The sequence below is a fragment of the Seriola dumerili genome, unplaced genomic scaffold (assembly GCF_002260705.1).
Source record: "Seriola dumerili isolate Sdu_G_001 unplaced genomic scaffold, Sdu_1.0 BDQW01000362.1, whole genome shotgun sequence".
NCBI classification, from domain to species: Eukaryota; Metazoa; Chordata; class Actinopteri; order Carangiformes; family Carangidae; genus Seriola; species Seriola dumerili.
The window spans coordinates 916,651-923,222 of NW_019174617.1; the positions used below are offsets into that span (position 1 = coordinate 916,651).

The following is a 6,572-nucleotide window of genomic DNA, read 5'->3' on the forward strand; positions in this document are numbered from 1 at the left end:
TTCTTTAGCTATAGCATATATAGTAAAATATGCTGCTTAAAACAAGAACAAAAATTAAGTCCAGTCTGGTACCTTTGTCTGAGTAAAATGAGGTACGAAGTTCTGGAAAAAGCTTTGGAAACTATTTTATAATCATTCTATTCTTTGTGAATTTTAATCTTTGATTTTATTCCTAACTTTGACCTACTGACCAACAAAAAATGTTCCATCATCTGAAGACTAAAATGCAGTTGAAAGCTCCAGAAAAAGCTAGTAAATGGATTGTGAACTGAGATGTTTTTTCAATGTTAGATCATTAATATTTGCTTGTGATTTATTTCTATTTTAAATAAAATTTTGACCACCTACTCTTATCATCTCCTGAGAGTTATGCCTTTAACAGATTAATTATCATATGTTTTGCTCATACTTTCATGTTGCAGGTAACAAAACAATAGATCTTCATTATCCTATCGACTGTGTCTCCTTGCCAAGCACAGACCCACACGACTGTTTGCACTGCGCGTTTGTCTCGTATTTACGGCTGCGGCAAGGCCTCGCATGCACATTTCAACGTGCTCCCAGCACGGTGACGTCATTTGTTCTGCTTGTCCTCTCTGAAGGCACGCGGACGACGGGGTGGTTGTTCAGTGGCTGTAAACAGAGCAGAAGTAGGGCACATGCCACTGTGTAAATAACCATTACTATAATAATACTTCCCAGATCTAAACAGCAGAAGATTTTTTATAACTGAAGACCATTTGACCAAAAATGCCAAACATCTGATACAAAACACATCTAGATATAAAGTGTAAATATTTCAGCATGGGCTTTAATTTCTGTTTGAGTGCTTGAGATTATTTGTCAGTTAATATTTGGTCATTACTACAATGCAATAAACACATAAAGCACATGTATTATTACAATGATAAGCTACACATGGCAGGAAATGTTTTTAAAGTATCATACGTCCAAGTGCAAATGAAGAAATACATGCATAATCAGGAATTTAGATCTCTGTGCATGCACAAATATATTAGCAATCAATAACTGGGTCTTCTCTGTCATCACTTTAGCACCCCTTCCAAAATATTATAGACAAACCCTTGTGTGAATGCCCCACTTTGTTCAACAGTCAGCAGTCTACTTGGACTCTGAGATCTGGTGGTTGGTAGGATACATTTGGTTTGTCTGAGATTGTTTGCTGGAAATGGCAGTGGATCTGTGAGCCTCAACCACTAGGGCTAGAAATCCAGAGCGTTGCCCTAAAAGCTACAAGGAGCTGCACTATTGGGTGCGACTTACTAGTACATCTGATAAGGTTAGTACACACAATCTAATAATTTAATGATTAAATAATTTACTAATTTGGATTTGCAGCATTTCATTGGTTGAGCTACAGGCAGCAAACTGACCAAAAGTCTGGTGTACATGATTGGCACCAGATAATGACATGTGCTTGTGTTCTAGTTTTGCTGCAGACATACAGACCAGTTACTGCACTGACATGTTTACTACTTTGTGAGTAACTTTAAACGAATAAGCAGGGTATTTAAGTTCAGTTGACTAAGGGGAAAATATACAGTACATGTTTCAAGCAACTTGCAATAGCAACTGTGTTGTTTCTTGAAAAACCATACCTTACACTACACTTTAAATGTCACTAGTTTTCAATGTATCATGAACAGATACTTTTCTTGTTGCTCCATTGCGCTGGGGGGTTAGAGTGGGTGGGGACTGGGGTTGGAGGTTAGGGTGTGTGGGGATTGGGGTTGGGGTAAGGGGTAAAGGTTATTTTGCAGATACTGTTTTGTGCAGTCCGATCATGTGCACACGCCTGGCTTCTATTTGTGCACTGGCTTTCTCCATTGACGTTCTGCCTGTTCCTGAATAGAGGGTTCTGGCTGACCTCTTGTCTGATCCTGCGTTGGGTTCCTGGCTGATGTCCTCTGTGTTCCTTTGTTGGGGTCCTGGTCGATGTCCTGTCTGATCCACCTTCAAGAGAGATCTTACCTTTGCCTGTCTGCCCAGGTTCAGGGCTGCCCTCCAAAAACGGCTCGGCCTCTCTTCGGCCTGTCCTCCTGAGGTCTCCTGCTCTGTCTCCATCCTCCTCTGCTCCAGCAGCTGTTCGTCTTACATCCATTCTTCACCCCGCTCTGCCATCTTCTGCTGAATATACAAACACATATTACAACAGTGTTAGAGTTTTAAAGTCATGTTATATTGCTAACTTTTCTTATTTCTTTCTCTAAGGGCAACTTGCCAAAAGATATACATATATATATATATATATATACACATATATATAGAAATATTCTCTTGCCTGTTTTTCGTAGAACAGCAGGTAGGCTGTTTTCCGTCACTTTTGACCACGGTCCCTGTTGTCTCACTGACGTCCTTGTCATTGTAGGTCAGCCAACGGTCTGTCAAGTCTCTGGATGGCTCTCTGTGAGCACCGTCACAGATGTAATGGCCTGAGAGGAGAGGACACGCTTGTTAGTGGTTCATCATGAGAGGTAGTGAATTCATAAACCTTGAGACATGACTCATTTTCAAAACATGTGTCTGCCAAGCACAACCAAACTCTTACCAGAGTGAGCTGTGGAGCCCAAATGGCTGACGATGCTCACCAGAGAGTAGCAAGTTTTTGTCTAGAAAAGAACAGATTTTCCAACAGTTAGCTACACGCACAGATACATTTCATTTTACCCCCCATGTATAACAAATAAAATGTGCCATTTCTTTACTGAACAGCATCTTTACCTGTTCGTTGAAGCTGGAGTCCAGATTCACCTCCAGCTCTCGTGACAGAACCACGAGGTTCTTCAGTTTCCTCAGTTTGAAGACTCAAGTGAATCTAAATCTTTTGAGTTGGAGGATCAACACACTGTTGACAGAAAGAGGAGGAGGAAAAGACAAGAGGAGGGTTAGATCTCAAACTGACAGAGGAAGACACCTGACTCCACTGTGGTCAGATTTTAGGCCATTTGTGATGGATGCGATGTTACTCACTTGGGCAGGGTCAAGAACGAACTCTGCCGTGTTGACTCCTGAGCTCCAGACTTAGTGATACTCCAGCTGTCCCTCCTGTAGCAGGGAACAGGAAGAAGAAGCAGGTTTTAGTTTAAATCTCTTTATGGAAGATACAAACAACCATTTTTTGTGAGGATGGAGTGTGTTGGGGTTGAAATCACACTAAACGCAAAATAAATATTTACTTACTTTAAGGTACTCCTGACTCACTGAGCCTCCAGGCACCAGGTCCAGGGAGAGTTTCATGTAGTCCTCATCCCTCATAGCTTCGAAACCACATCTGCAGAATAAAGGGACAATTCAAATGAAACCACAGTCACAGAATCTGTGACGACACGTCCTGAATCAGTGGTTTTATACCACAAATTGACAAAGAAAATTTTCATAAACACGGTCAAAATGAGGAATCTCTACAGCCTAAGAATAACAATGTGTGTGCCTGTGAATTCATACCCTTTGCAGGTCCTGGTGCTCAACAACTGGAAGGTGATGTGATCATTGACAGGGCAGGTGTATCTGATGCCCGTGTGAATTGCTGCTGTCTCCAGGTCGAAACTCAGAGACCTCAGCATGTCCAGCACACAGCTGAGGAACTCATGGACATCTTGCACAGAAACACACAGAACAGAAAGTGTTGGAGGTCAGTGTGATACTGTGCTGTATAATGTAACTAAAAAGGTTTACTAACCTTCTGACCGTTGCCCTTAAACTTTGAGATATATTCAGCAACAGTTTGTTTGAATCCAGCTAGGGCACATTTCTTCTGTGCCTTGTTGTCAGTGAAGTGGCAGACTCCAACCTTCACAATCCCTTTGGAAACAACAAAAGCCAAGAGAAGATGATGTTTTTTAAAGTTGCTTTTACTTGATGTTGATCTGGATCATCAGCGGACAAACCAAAGAGTGATAGCATACGTGTGAGTGTGTGTAAGGTGCTGTACCTCTTGATTTTAGCTTGTGGGTGAGTACGCCACACATTCTCCTGGTTGTGAACCTCCTGGATGAAATGAGGCAGCGTCAGGAGGCCTTGTAGTGTGGAGTTCATATAACAAGTCTGTGCCAGGTTGGGGAACCTTAAACACAACAAGACAGAGGACGAAGGACAGATTGGAGCTTGTTTTCCTCACTGTATGTTACAGATGAAGATTCATACTAAACTAAACCTGAATATTGAAACAACATATAAACACTCAGTGTGTGTGTTTGAGTCTCTTTGCCAGTGCTTACCCAAGGCAGACCAGCTCATGTTTAGAGAGGGTTTTCAATTCAGTGAAGTGTTTAGATATTTTTGTCCACGGTCAGATATCACTCTGTAGACTCCCAACATGACCAGTTGGGGTTGGTTGCCTTTTTATAGGGTCACTGATCTCAGCAGCAACTTAAGTGCTTGGCTCTTTGTCACTGCTGTTGTTGCTGGTGGCCACAGTCGAGGTGTCTTGGCTTCTTTATCCTCCTTGATTGTAGTCACCTTATTCATTTGGGAATAAGTATTGAAAAAAAGTTAAATTCAGCCATAACATGTAGACGCTTCATGTTACTTCTTCTTCTTCTCAGGGGTGAATGAAGCCTCCTCCTGGACACTAGCTTCTCCCTCAGTCTCCTTGTCTGTGTTGACACTGGTGATAAAGCAGAAGATGGCTGGTTCGTATCTTCTGCCACATCTTCGTTCGCCGTTTGCAGCTGCAGCTGAGCAGCTGAAACTTGTGAGTCACGTGTGGGTGAAGCCTCTTCCTGGACACCAGCTTCACCATCCTCTGTCTCCTCCATGATGCTGACACTGGTGAGAAAGGGAAACAAAGATGGTTATTCTTCTGTATGGTCCAGTTACAGTAATGAAGCCAAGAGGAAATGTAGAGCGCTAAAAAAAACATTTAACTCAGTGGCAAAATGAACTTTACAATTGACATTAAGTGGAAAATAATGAATTAGAAGATATGCTAATACAGAGTAAACACGTCATACCTCTTTTCTGTAGCAGAAGATGGCTGGTTTGTATCTTCTGCCACATCTTTATTCCTTGTTGGAGTGCCAGGGGTGGGTGAAGCCTCCTCCAGGACACTAGCTTCACCAACTTCAGACTATTCGATGGCACTGATACAAGTGATAAAGGGACACAAAGATGGTTATTCTACTGTATGGTCCAGTTACACTAATGAAGCAACCAGGCGATATAGAGGAGGCAAACTATAAAAGGCACAACAGTATAATGAGTTTATTTAATGGACCAGTGTGTAGGATTTAGTGGCATCTAGTGGAGAGATTGCAGATTGCATACAACTGAATAACCCTCCCCTCATCCCTCCCTTTCTAAGTGTGAAGAAGAACCTACAGGGGGCTTCATGTAATGTAAAAACATGATAAACTGTCTCTAGAGCCAGTGTCTGGTTTTTCTATTCTGGGCTATGGTAGAAACATGGTGGTGCAACAGAGCAGGCTCCATAAGCTTAAGAAAACCCAATTCTTAGTTTCACGTGATTATACACCAAGGAAAACATAATTATGAATATTATATTCCATTTCTGCCAATACATCCCCCTAAATCCACACACCAGTCCTTTAAATCAGTGGTGAAATTAACTTTACAATTGAGAATAAGTGGAAAATAATGAATTATAAGAGACATTAATAGACAGTAAAAGTATGTCCGTTTGTTTCTTTAACCAGATCCTCTGTCACAGTCTGATGTTTGGTTTTCTGTTGGGTACAAATACATAAACACAATTAAATACATCTGAGACAAACTCAAACAACTACAGCATTTTGTCCGATAGTTTATATTTACAATATTCAGCTCTGTTAAACATACCTTCTTACGATGGAGAAACCTACGCCACCAGGAAGCCTTCTTGTTTTTTCTCTGTCCAGTCTCAGTTGGAGGTGAGACTGGGGTGGCAGAGGTGGCCGAAGTGTTGGGGACCACAGGTTGTCATGGTTTCTCCTCGACATTGAAACTGGTAATAAAGAGAAAATACAGATGTTTATTCCACTTTGTAATGCAGCCAGAATGCCCTTAACTTCTATCAAAACTGGACTCAATCTATTACTTTATCCAGGTGGAGATTTTTACAAGTGAAATGTTTAGACCAATTTATTGATTTATTAAAGATGTCTTGGGCTAAAAAAAAAGAGTGCATATCTTGCCTAACAAACTGAATACAACACCATATAAGACACAATAGTAAAGTAATATGAAATGTACAGTTACACAACGTTATTTTACCTCTTCTGTGGGCTGGAAGTCTGCTTGTCTCCAACTTCTACGTCGTTTTGATTTCTCTTCTGTTTCTAAAATATAAAACCATATGAGGTTAACATATGACAGACACAAAATCAGCTGCTTCACAGAAATATCAACAGAAAAACTTGAAGATTGTCAAAAATCACTGATTGTCTCAATGCACAAAGTCAAATCAACAGTTTGCAGGCTCAGCAATGCATTTAGGAGATTTCCTTTCAAAGTGTGTTTGTGATGTTGTGATGATGTGAGGATGTCATGTTGACCTGCTGCACAGGTCTGTGATCCTGTTTTGCATTGCAGTTCGCCAAAGAGTTAACTTTATT

General features: G+C 41.0%; 1 long non-coding RNA gene across 1 annotated transcript; it reads left to right on the forward strand.

Moving 5' to 3' along the window:
• The first annotated feature begins 1,121 nt into the window (after window positions 1-1,121).
• On the forward strand, window positions 1,122-4,172 carry LOC111233049. The gene is made up of 4 exons (XR_002665579.1): window positions 1,122-1,300; window positions 1,874-2,105; window positions 2,390-2,495; window positions 3,475-4,172. It is a non-coding gene; the product is annotated as an uncharacterized LOC111233049 (long non-coding RNA).
• The last annotated feature ends 2,400 nt before the right edge of the window (window positions 4,173-6,572 follow it).